The sequence below is a fragment of the Chiloscyllium punctatum genome, chromosome 6 (assembly GCF_047496795.1).
Source record: "Chiloscyllium punctatum isolate Juve2018m chromosome 6, sChiPun1.3, whole genome shotgun sequence".
In the NCBI taxonomy this organism is placed as follows: Eukaryota; Metazoa; Chordata; class Chondrichthyes; order Orectolobiformes; family Hemiscylliidae; genus Chiloscyllium; species Chiloscyllium punctatum.
In genome coordinates this window covers 114,594,574-114,608,430 of record NC_092744.1, presented here as the reverse complement: position 1 = coordinate 114,608,430, position 13,857 = coordinate 114,594,574, and positions in this window count along the sequence as shown.

The window sequence follows — 13,857 nt, the reverse complement described above, 5'->3', positions numbered from 1 at the left end:
ACTGACGTCTACATAACGCCCCCAGCCTGACCTTCACCTCTGTCCACACACCGACTCTAGCATGGCCCTCCCCGCCATCTACACACTGCCCCCAGTTTACCTTCACCATCGTCCACTCAACGCCCCCAGCTTGACCCTAACTGCCATCCAACACCAGCCCCAACCTGACCCTCACTGCCATCCACACAACGCCCCCAGCCTGACCCTCACCACCATTCACAAACCATCCCCAGCCTGACCCTCACTGCCATCCACACACCGGCCTCCGGCTGACCCTCACCGCCGACCACATACCACCCTCAGCCTGACCTGCACTGTCATCCACACACAGCCCTCAGCCTGACCTTCACCTCCGTCCACACACTGCCCCCCAGCATGGCCCTCACTGCTATCCACACAGCGCCCCCAGTCTGAATTTCACCACTGTCCAAAAACCGACACCAGCCTGAACCTCACCGTTGTCCACACTCTGCCCCCAGGTAACCCTCACCGCCGCACACAAATTGACCCCAGCCTGATCCTCACCACCTTCCACACACTGCCCCAGCCTGATTGAACCGCCGTCCACTCACAGCCCCCGGCTTGACCCTCACCACAATCTAACGCCACCCCCATCCTGACCCTCACCGTCGTCCACACACTGGCCACAGCTTGGCCCTCACTGCCTTCCACACACTGCCCCCTGCCTGACCCTCACTGCCGTCCAACACCGCCCCCTGCCGAACGCTCACTGCTGTCCAAACACTGCGCCAGCTTTATCCTCAGCGCCACCCAACAATGCCCCCAGTCTGACCTTCACCACCCCCAGCCTGACACGTACCACCGTTCAACACCGTCACCAGCTTGACCTTCACCACCGCCCTAACACTGCCCCCTGCCTTGCCGTCACCGCCATCCAGATCCCGCCCCCAGCCAGGCCCTCACCGCCATCTGCACACCGCCCCCACCCGACCCACACCGCTTTCAAACACCGCCATCAGCATGAACCTCACTGCCCCTCCACACACGCCCCCAGCCTGAAACCCACCACCATCTATCTTGGAACCCATCCTGTCACTCACCACAATCTAATACCACCCCTAGCCTGGCCCTGACTGCCGTCCATGCACCGCCCCCAGCCTGACACCCACTGCTGTTCACACACCGTCCCTGGACTGAGTCCCACCACCGTTCACACATCATACCCAGCCTGACACCCACTGCCGTTCGCACATCGCCCCAGCCTGATCCTAACCGTCCTCCACACACTGCCCCCAGACTAACTCCACCACCGTCCACGCACCACCCCTAGCCTGACACGCACTGACGTCCACACATCGCTTCAGAATGACACCCAATGCCGTTCACACACCGCCCCAAGACTGACCCCCACCACCATTCACACATCATACCCAGCCTGACACCCACTGCTGTCCAACCACCGCCCCCAGCCGGACCCTCACTGCCATCCAAACATCGCCCTAACCTGATCCACAAAGGCCATCCAGACACCGTCCCCAGACTGACCCTCACCACAGTTAAAATACTGCCCCTAGCCTGACCCTCACCGCCATCCAACACCGCTCCCAGCCTGACCACCACTATCATTCACACATGACCCCAGTCTGACCCTCAACGCTGCCCAAATACCACCCCCCAGCCTGACCCTCACTGGCGTCGATACACAGCCCGCAGCTTGACCCTCATCGCCGACCACACACTACCCCCAGCCTGACCCCCACCAGCGTCCAACACCTCCCACTGCTTGACCCACATTGGTGTCCACTCACCGCCCCCAGCCTGACCCTCACCACCATCCCCACAATGCCCCCAGCCTGACCCTCACTGACATCCACAGACCGCCCCATCCTGACCCTCTCCACCATCCACACACCCTGCCCCAGCCACACCCTCACTGCCATCCTCACAACGCGCCCAGCCTGTCCCACACCATCATCCACTCACCGCCCCCTCCTTGAACCTCACTGCCATCCAGCACTGCCCCCAATCGTACCCAATCACCGTCCACAGAACGCACCAGCCTGACCCTCACTGCCGTCCACACACCACCCACAGCCTGACCCTCACTGCCGTCTACACACCGCCAACAATCTGACCCTTTCCACCATCCACGCACAGCCCAGACTGACCCTGACTGCCGTCCACACAACGCCCTCAGCCTCACCCTCAATGCTGTCCACACAATGCCCCAAGCCTGACCCTCACCGCCGTCCATGCAACACAATCAGCCTGTCCCACGCCGCCATCCACACACCACTACCAGCCTGAGCCTCTCCGCTATCCACACAACGCCCCCAGCCTGACCCTCACTGCAGTCCACACACCGCACCAAGCCTGACCCTCACGGCAGTCCACACATCGCCCCCAGCTTGACACTCACTGCCATCCAACACCGCCCCCAGCCTGACCCTCACCACTGTCCACACAGTCAGATCCTCACCGCCGTCCGGACAATGACCCCAGCCTGATCCTCACCGACATTCACACACTGCCCCCAGTCTAACGCTTTCAGCCATCCAAGCACCACCCTCAGACTGACCCCCACCACCATCCACACACCACTCCCAGCCTAACCCCCACTGCCGTTCACACACTGCCCCAAACGACAACCTCAACGCTGCCCACACACACCCCCAGCCTGACCCTCACCACTGTTCACACACGCCTCCAACCTGACCCTCACTGCCATCCACACATCGCCCTCATCCTGATCCTCACCACTGTCCACACAATGCCCCCAGCCTGACCCTCACCGCCGTCCACACAACCCCCCCAGCCTGACCCTCACCGCCGTCCACACACCGCCCCCATCCTGACATTCACCTCCGTCCAAACACCACGCCCAGCATGGCCCTCACTGCCGTCCATTCACCGCACCCAACCTGAGTCTCACCACCGTCCAAACATCGCCCCAGCCTGACCCTCACTGCCATCCACAAAATACCCACAACCTGACCCTCATCACTGTCCACACACCGCCCCCAGCCTGACCTTCACCTCCATCCACACACCACCTCCAGCAAGGCCCTCAATGCCGTCCACAAAGCGCTCCCAGCCTGACCATCACTGTCATCCACTCACAGCCCCCAGCTTGACCCTCACCACCATCCAACGCCACCCCCATCCTGACCCTCACCGCAGTCCACATACCGCCCTCAGCCTGACCCTCACGACCGTCCACACACCGTCCCCAGCCTGACCCCCACCGCTGTACACACAACACCCCCAGCCTGACCCTCACCACCGTCCAACACTGCCCCCTGCCTGACCCGCACTGCCATCCATACAATGTCCCAGCCTGACCTTCACCACCCTCCACACACCACCCCTGCCTGACCCTCATCGCCATCCAAACACAGGCCCCAGCCTGACCCTCACCACCGTTCAACACCATCCCAGCCTGACGCTCACTGCCGTCCAAACACTGCCCCAGCTTGATAATCAATGCCACCCAAAAATGCCCCCAGTCTGACCCTCACCGCCCCCAGCCTGACCTTCACCACCGTTCAACACCGTCCCTAGCCTGACTCTCACCACCCCCCCACGCTGCCCCCAGCCTTGCCGTTATTGCCGTCCACATCCCGCCCCAGCCTGGCCCTCACCACCATCCACACACCACCCCCACCCTGACCCACACTGCTTTCAAACACCACGCCCAGCATGAACCTCACTGCCCCTCCACACACCGCCCCCAGCCTGACACCCACCACCATCTATCTTGGCACTCAGCCCGTCCCCCACCACAGTCTAATACCACCCCTAGCCCGGCCCTGACTGCCGTCCACACACCTCCCAAAGCCTGACCCGCACTGAAATCCTCACATTGCCCCCAGACTGACACCCACTGCCGTTCACACACTTCCCCCAGCCTGATCCTAACCACCGTCCACACACCGCCCTCAGACTGACCCCCACCATCGTCCACACAACTCACCCAGCCTGACCCCCACTGCTGTTCACACACCATCCCCAGACTCACCCTCGACGTCGTCCACACACCGCCCCCTGCCTGACCCTCACCACCATCCACACACCACACCAACCTGACCCACAAAGGCCTTCCACATACCGTTCCCAGACTGACCCTCACTACAGTCCAATACCGCCCCTAGCCTGACCCTCACCGCCGTCCAGCATCGCCCCCTGCCTGACCAACACTGCCGTTCACACACAGCTCCAAATCTGACCCTCAATGTTGCCCACACACTGCCCCCCAACCTGACCCTCACTGCCGTCGACGCACAGCCCACAGCGTGACCCTCACTGCTGGCCACAAACTGCCTCCAGCCTGACCCTCACCACCGTCCAACAAAACCCTCAGCTTGACCCTCATCGGCGTGCATTCACTGCCCCCAGCCTGACACTCACTGCCGCCCACAAGCCACCCCCAGCCTGACCCTCACCGAAGTCCACACACCACCCCCAACCTGACCCTCACCGCATTCCAAACACCACGATCAGCCTGACACTCCACGCCGACCACAGACCGTCATCAGCTTGATACTCACTGCCATCCACACATCATACCCAGCCTGACTCTCACTGCCATTGATACACCATCCCCAGGGAGACCCTCACTGCCGTCCACACAGCAGCCCCAGCCTGACCCTATCCGATGTCCACAAACCACCCAAGCTTGACCCTCACCGCCATCCAACACCAGCCCCAGCCTGACCCTCACCACCGTTCACACACTACATCCAGCCTGACCCTTACCACGGTCCACTCACCGCCCCCAACTTGACCAACACCTCCATCCACACACCAGCCCAGCCAGACTCTCACCGCCGTCCTCACAATGTGCACAGCTTGACCCTCACCACCGTCCACTCACCGGCCCTCCTTGAACCTCACTGCCATCCAACAACGTCCCCAATCTGACACGCGCCACTCTCCACAGAAAGCCCTAACCTGCCCCTCACCGCTGTCCACACACCTTCCTTAGTCTGATCCGCATCGTTGTCCACACAATGCCGCCAGCTTGACCCTCCCCACCATCCACACACCACCCACAGCCTGACCCTCACCGATGTCAACAAACCACCCACAGCTTGACCCTCACTGCCATCGAACATCTCCCACAGCCTGGCCCTCACCACTATCCAACACTGACCACAGCCTGACCTTCACTGCCATCCACACACTGCCCTCAGCCTGACCCTCACCACTGTCCACACACCGTCCCCAGTCTGACCCTCACAACCATTCACACTCCGCCCCCATCCTGACCCTCTCCACCATCCACACACTGCCCCAGCCACACTCTCACCGCCGTCCTCACAATACGCACAGCCTGACCCTCACCACCGTCCACTCACCGCCCCTCCTTGAACCTCACTGCCATCCAACACCACCCCTAATCTGACCCTCGCCGCCATCCACAGTACGCCCTCAGTCTGCCCCTCACCGCCATCGGCATAACACCCCCAGCTTGACCCTACACCCCGTCCACACAGTGCCCCCAGCCTGACCCTCAATGCTGTACACACAACACCCCCAGCCTGACCATCACCGCCATCCATGCAACGCAATCAGCCTGTCCCTCATGCCGTCCACACATCACCCACAGCCTGAGCCTCACCGCCATCCACACAATGCCCCCAGTCTGAATCTCACCACTGTCCAGACACTACAACAAGCCTGACCCTCACGGCGGTCGACACACCGCCCCCAGCTTGACCCTAACTGTCATCCAACACCGCCGCCAGCCTGACCCTCACCGCCGTCCACACACCACCCCCAGGCGGATCCTCACTGCCATCCAGACAATGACCCCAGGCTGACCCCATTCACCGTGAACACAACACACCCAGGCTAACCCCCACTGTCGTTCATACACTGCCCCGAACCAGACCCTCAACACTACCCACACACCGCCCTCAGCCTGACCTTCACTGCTGTTCACACACCTCCCACAGCCTGACCCTCCCTGCCGTCCACACATCGCCCCCATCCTGACCCTCACTGCCGCCCACACAACGCCCCCAGCCTGACCCTCACCACCATCCAACACTGCCCCCAACCTGGCACTCACTGCCATCCACAAAATGCCACTAGCCTTGCCATTACTGCCGTTCACAAACCATCCCCAGGTTGACCCTCACCACTGTCCACACATCGCCCTCAGCCTGACCCTCACCGCTGTTCACACTCACCGCCCACAGGCTAACCACCACCACCATCCACTAACAACTCCCAGCTTGACCCTCACTGCAATCCAACACCACACCCATCCTGACCCTCACCGCCGTACACACAACGCCCCCAGCCTGACCCTCACTGCCGTCCACACACCGCCCCCAGCCTGACCCTCACCACCCTCCAACACCTGCCCTTGCCTGACCCGCACCGCCGTCCACACAATGCCGCCAGCCTTGCCCTCACCGCCATCCAATCACCGCACACAGTTTGACCATCACTACCCCACGCCTGACCCTCATCACCATCCAACACAGCCCTAGCCTGACCCTCCCTGCCGTCCACACATCGCCCCCAGCTTAACCCTCACTGCCGTCTAAACACAGCCCCCCGCCTGACCTTCACCACCGTCCAACACCACCTCCTGCCTGACCCTCACCACCGTCCACACTATGCCGCCAGCCTAACCCTCATCACCGTTGATGCACTGCCCCTAGCCTGACCCTTACTGCCGTTCACACACCACTCCCAGCCTGGCCCTCACTGCTGTTCAAAAACAGCCCCCAGCCTGCCCCCCACCGCCATTTACACACCGTCACCTGCCTCACCCTCACCACCTCCCACACACTGACACAGCCTGACACTCACCGCCGTCCAGCATCGCTCCCTCAACAAATCCCCAACACCGCCCCCCCAAACCCATCCAACACCGCCCCGTCCCCAACTCCGCCCCTTCCCAACCCCATCCTACACTGCCCCTCATCCAACACTGCCCCCTACCTAACCCCGTCTGACACCATCCAGTACCCCAATCCCGTCTGACACCGCCCACTTCCTCCAACATCACCCCTTTGCCCCAACCCATTCCAACACAGCCCCCTCTCCAACCCCATTCAACACCGCCCCCTATCTCAATCCCCTCTCTCCCACTCCCTCTCTCCTCTCTCACCCCCTTCTCTCTCTTCCCTCTCTCTCTCTCTCCCCTCTCTCTCGTCCTGTGTCTCTCGCCCCCTTGCTTTCTTGCCACCCTCTCTCTCTGCCCCCTCTCTCTCTCTTGCACCCCTCTCTCTCACTCATCCTATCTCTCCCTGCTCATGCACTCTCCATGCACATACTCTCTCTCTCGCCCACCCTCGTTCTGTCGCTCTGTCCCCACCATCTCGTCCCTCTGTCTTTGTGTGTGTATCTCTCTCTCTCTTTCTCTCCATTTCACTCTCTCTCTCTGCACCAATCCCACCTTGCTCACTCACACTCTTTATCAAGTCACTGTCGCCGCATCTCCCTCTCTCTCGCCGTCTCTCTCTTGTTCTCGCCCATTGTCTCTCTCTCTCTCCTGCCGCCATCCCCCCTCTCTCTTGCCCCCTCTCTCGACTCCATCCTTCTCTCCTCTCTCTCTGGTTTGCTCAGCTCCTCTCTGTCTCAATCTTTCTCTCTCACCCTCTTTTTTCTCTCTCTCACCCTCTCTCTCGTCCTTTCTCTCTCACCCTCTCTCTACTGCTTGCCCTCTGCCTATCCTCTCTCTCTTCTCGTATGTCACTCTCTCGCTATCTCCCTCTCTCACCCCCTCGCTCTTGCCCCATCTTTCGCTTCCTCACTCTCATCCTCTCCTTTCCGCTGCAGCCGTCTTCCCCTTCTCTCGACAACCCTCTCGCAACTATCTCTCCTTCTTACTCTTCCTCTCTCTTTCCGCTCTCTCACCGTCTCTCCATCTCTCTCTCTCACTCGCCCTGTCTCTCTCTCTCTCCCCATCTCTCTCTCTTTCACACACGCACGCCTCTGAACCTAACTCTCTCTCTCTATCTTGCTCTCGCCAACTTCAGTCTGTCCCATTATTGTCTCTCTCTCTGGAACCCTGTTTCTTTCTTTCTTGCTCCCTCTCCCTCTGTCTCGCCCCTGTGCTCTCCCTCTCGTCCCCCCTCAACTCTCTTGCAGCCCCTAGGCTCCATTTGGGGTCTCCTTTTCCAATTTCACTCATGTCACTGGTTTAACCTCTTCCACACACCATTTCCCAAAGTGCCTTCCTTCAACCCCCAGCACTGTGTGTCCCAGCTTACTGCTGTGAAAACACCTTTTCCCAGTGCCCTTCTTAAACCATCGGCACTGGATTTTTTTGTGTTCCACTCCCTTATACTGAGAACACCTGAGGCATTTCACCACCTTTCAACCCCCTTGGACTTTTTCTTTCACCTGTGGTAAACTATTACTGTGTGTTTTACTCGTTTTGTATTGTAGGATCGCCCCTTCTCCCAATTTCTATCCCTCACAGGATGAAAATCCTCCCAGAAGCTAAATTTCTTCTCATGCACCAATGCATATTTACTTGCCATTTCTGCCGCGCTTCTCATTTCTTGAACATTCTATTCATTCACATGAATTCTTGCCATCTCTGGAAGTGAGTCTTTAAACTCCTCCAGCAGAATAATCTCCCTTCGGGCCTCACAGGTCTTGTCCATTTTGAAGGCCTGCACTCATTTCTCAAAATGTCTGTGGTTACTTCTTTCAAACTCAACATCAGCCTGACCTGGTTCCGTCTCTATATTTCTGAACAGCTGTCAATATGTTTCTAGTACCAATTCATATGCACTCAAAATAGCCTGTCTATCATTGCATAATCTCTTGCTCCCTCATGTCACTGCACATATCTTTCAAGCTGTGCACACCAGCTTAATCTGAACTACAGTTACCCACTAGTTTCATGGAAACGCCATCTGCCAAGCCAATTTTGCAAATATAACAAAAAAGGTTTTGACATTTTCCTCACCGAAATATGGCAATATATTAACAAAGTAGAAAACATCTCTACGTTCTCCCTTCATCTTCATCCTGCTAATTTAACTTTCTTACCTAATTCCAAACATCTGAATTTCAAATTCCCCCTCTCTTTTTCCTTTCTTTCTCTTTTTTTCTATCTCTTTCTGTCTCTTTCTTTATTTTCTAATTCATTTTGCCACATGTGCAATTTAAGTTTTTCTAATTCGTCTGCAGTTGCCTGTTTTTCTGATACACCAAAGTGCTTGACTAACTCCATTACAATTTCAGAATTCCTTTTGTCCCTGGTGAAACCCAATTCTAATCTACTTGTTAATTGTAAAAGTCTGCCCTTCCTTTGTCTTTCCACGCCTTCTTGGCAAATTTGGGAATCACCTTCAAAACCAGAACCTGTTCAGTAACGTTAAAAGCAATTTATTTTAATTTAACCAACCACAAGGAAGAAAAATTAAAAGAATTTTCTCACCTGTTTTATTTGAAGATTTAGGTCACTAACTGCCAAGTGATGGAATCTGCTGGGACCTTTTGTACCCCAAACCTGTCCAAATCCCATACGACGAGCCCTCAAACCGTTATGATGTCAATGTCGAACCCCTCTTTTAATTAAAACCACACACCCAGAAAAGCTCATCTCGCCTCATACTCTGTTAAAACATGAGTGACAAAGTCGTCCCAAATTCAACTATTAAAAGAAAAATAACAGTTTATAAGTATGTAAGTTAACTCGCTGAGCTGGAATGTTTGTTTTCAGATGTTACGTTACCATGATTAGATAAGATAATCAGTAAGAGTCTCCTGTGATACACTGGTGGTATGTCCCGGTTCTCTATTTATAATTTTTGATTTCTTAACCTGGGTGATGTCATTTCCAGTTCTTTTTTTCAAGGGAAGGTAGATAGGATCTAAATTGATATGTTTATTAATGTACTTCTGGTTAGAAGACAATGCCTGTCAGAACTTTTGTGCGTGTCTTTGTTTTGCCTTTCCTAGGATGTGTGTATAGTCCCAGTCAAAGTGGTGTTCTTCCTTGTCTGTATGTGTGGAAACTAGTGATAGTGGGTTATGTCTTTTGGTGGCCAGTTGGTGTTCATGTAACCTGGTAGCACGACAACAGGACCGTTTGAAATGGAGGAAAAATGATTTTATATACACTGTTTAATCAGAGTGTGTTCAGATAAGGAAGATTGTTCCTATGTGTACAAGACATTCTGAATGAACAATGGATACACAGTTAACAAAAAAATGATGCACATAATGTATAACATTTACAAAGCATTAAAACATTATTTTATCCTCATCTAAGTGATATGCTCCCCTTCTCTCAACGTTCCCCCTTTTCTGAGATTCCCTACACTTGTCTCCCATTCTTTTCAGAATGTGTGTTATAAATCTTGGTTATGGTGTCCCAACTTATTTCAGTTAATCCCCTTTCTACAAGGAATTAAATATATTGGCCTGTTGGGTTCTTTCCAACGCTAGTGTCTGTCATGTTATTGGAGAGAAAAATTCTGGCATTAGACCCAGCATTTGAACATATGACTCTGTTATAAATGGACAGTACAAAGGACCACAACACGCAGGAATTGTCAAACCATTGAAGGATGTGCACCTACTTCTTTCGATCATCTCGTTTTCTCATTTTTCTTATCTCCACATCTACATTCTGTCTCTCGTTCTCTCCTTTTATCTATTTAAGGAATCCCCCAATTATTCCTCACGTCCCATCTCTCAAAACTCCTTCTTTCGGTTTATATCTATTGCTGTCATTTTGATGTAATGTGATAATAAGTGAGCAACTTAAGTACAAAGACATGTGGGAGGGGTTGGCCAGAGTTAATTGGAAGGGACGCCGAACAGGGAAGACCATGGAACAGCAATGACAGGACTTTCTGTGGATAATTCAGAGGATATCAGAATTTCATCCCAAAGGAGATGCAACATACTCATGGGAGGACAAGGCAGCCATGAGCGATGAAATATCAAACCAAAAGAGGAAACATACAATGTGGTGAAGATGATTGGCAATCCAGATGATTAATTGGTTCTGAAACTACATAAGGCTGGCATCACTGACACTACAGAGCTCTTAATCATGGTCAGGGAGAGAAACAGGGAAACACATTCACCTCAAACACAGAAGATGGCATTACTGAAGGAAAACTATAGATGAATTAAATAATTGAATTAAAATCAGTTAAATGCTTTTGCAGAATGTGTCAGAAGAAAGCATGACCCAGGGAGAGATCCTCAGCAGAATGATGATTTGAAAATGAAAGTATTAGCACATCAGAAACCAGAGTAGGTCATTGAGTAGAGGGCTGCTGGGTGAATGGGTCTCAATGTGAACTGGGGAACAGACAGCAGAATTGCATTGCAGATATTGCAGCTCAAAATTGTGTATTCATGTAGTGCTGTAGACCACAGCAGCAGGAGAAGCAGACCTGCATTCATACACAACCTGAACCATTTTGCCCGGGATAATCTCCTCAGTCTGCCATTACCATCAACACGATCTATGGTTCTGATGAGTGTGGGTGAACGTGTCAGGGTCAGAACCACGTGAACCTACACCTCATGCTAACACATTAAAGCTACCGCACTTGACCAATAGATCTGAATGAAGCTCTGAAGTCCTGCCACATTCAGTCATAAATGGTGATGGATGATGAAATAAATGACAGGAAAGGGCGGCACAAACATCCCCATCCTAAATCATGGAACGGTCCAGCATATTAGTGTATAAGACAAGCATGTAATACCTACACCACCGTCAGCCAGAAGTGTTGAGTCAATGATCCATCGCACTTTCGTCATGATGCCCACAGCATCACAGATGCCAGTCTTCATCCAATTTGATTCACTGCCCCAGACATGAAGAAACAGCTGAACACAGTAGATACTTCACAGACAATGAGCCCTGACCCCATTCCTGCAATAGGACTGATGACCTGTCCCTGGGGAAAACTGTTTCATTCCAGCTCCAACTCTGACATCTCCCTGGCAGTATGGAAAATTACTCAGCTATGTACAGTCCCTGAAGAGCGGAATAATTACAATCTGACCAATTACCATGCCATCAGTACAATCACGACAGTCAAATTGGTGGGAGTTATTTTTGACAGAACTGTCAAGCAGCACAGAAATAACCTGTGTAGTGCGGTTTCAGATAGGTCCCCATGTAGAAATGGTGCTGTTGTGGAAATGTCATTAGATTACTAATCCAGACCAGGTTAATGCTCTGGTAGCTGGTGTAAGTTAAAAACAATTAATAAAATATCGAGATTTAAAATCTGGTACCAGTAATAGTTACCCTGAATCCAATGTCGATTGAAAACACCAGTTTGCTTCCCCAATGTACTTTCAGGAAGTGAATCTCCCGTGCTTTCCTGATCTGGCCTAAAAGTGACTACAGATGCACAGACATGTGATAAACTCTTCAATGGACTCTGTAATGGCTCCGAAATTATCATCCCTGCTTCTAGTCTATCTCACCCTGTCAGAGGTTCTATATTTCACTGAGATCTCCACTCATTTTCCTAAAGCCCATGGAATAAAGGCCCAGTCTCCCCACACTCTGCTCCCACAACAAGCCTGTCATCCCAGAGATCAGTCTGGTCATCCTTCACTGCTCTCCATCAATGTCAGGTTTGTATTTATCAAGTAAGGAGACTAAAACTGCACACAATACTGCACAATGTTCGAGATGGGGTCTCACCAAGGCCCTGTCCAGCGGCAGTAATCACCACTACACCTGGACTCAGATCCCCCTGAAATGAAGGTCAACACACCATTTACCTTCCTAACTCCTTTCTGTTCCTGCAAAATATACTTTCAGTGACTAGTATACAGGGAGATCCAGATCCTTTACAATATTAAAGGTACCCAACTGGTGGGTCTATGTACATTGGTCAGTGCCCCAATGTCATTCCCAGTATTTTCTGGCTTCAGAACTCACTGCCCTGTATGGACAGCGGAGATCGGTGAAGAATGAAACGAAAAGAAGCATCAGTCCCTTTATAGAGTAACATTTTCCAACCTTTTTAAATGTTAGGCTGCCGTTCTCTTTTTCCCATCAAAGAGCACAACGTCACATCTACCCACATTGCCTCGCATTTGCACAGAAACTTCACTTGCCTCAGTCACCTTGGAGTTTTGTTTACATCCTCCTCACCCACTCACAATCTGACATCAATTAATGCCATCAGCAGGATTGGAAATATTGCATTTGATTCCCTCTTATAAAAGTTTGGTGTGTGTTTGAAATAGGTAGGGCCCAAGCACTGCATCCTGCTACATCCCCGAGTCCTCTGCTCTAAAGAAAAACATTGATTTATTCCGACTCACTGTTTCCTGTTAGCTCTCCCATTGTAAAACCATGCCCTTCTGTTCGCCCCAGTCCCATATGATTCAAATTTGCATAATAGGCTTGGGGCTTGATCAAAACTCTTTCTGAAAATCCAATCGTATTGCATTGATTGCTTCTCCATAGTTTTGCTGAAAGTCAGTTTCTCAAATATGATTCCCATTTGATAAATCTCTGTTGTTTTTTTCTCAGCCCACTGCTTTCAGTTAAAGTACTTTCTCCATAATGTTTATTTGGTAATTGTATTCTATTCCCTTTTTCTCTCTCACCAGATTCAACATTCCTCGTATTACTAGGAAGATTGTTTTTATGTTTTGTTTTCTTCTGTAAGGACATTACTGAAATATTTGCTCCATAGTTCTGCCATTTCCCTCTTCTCCATTCTCCATTCTCTGGATCGAAAGTGTATAGAACCTGCACGTATTTTTCCCTTAATTTTGCCAATGACGAACTTTATGAAGCTATTACAAGTTCACTCTTATTACGCTTATGCAAACAAGTGTTCTGAACCTCATCGATTTCTGTCATAAGCTTTTCAATGATTGACCTTGCACAACCACGTACTCATAGAAGCACAGACTCTGCAC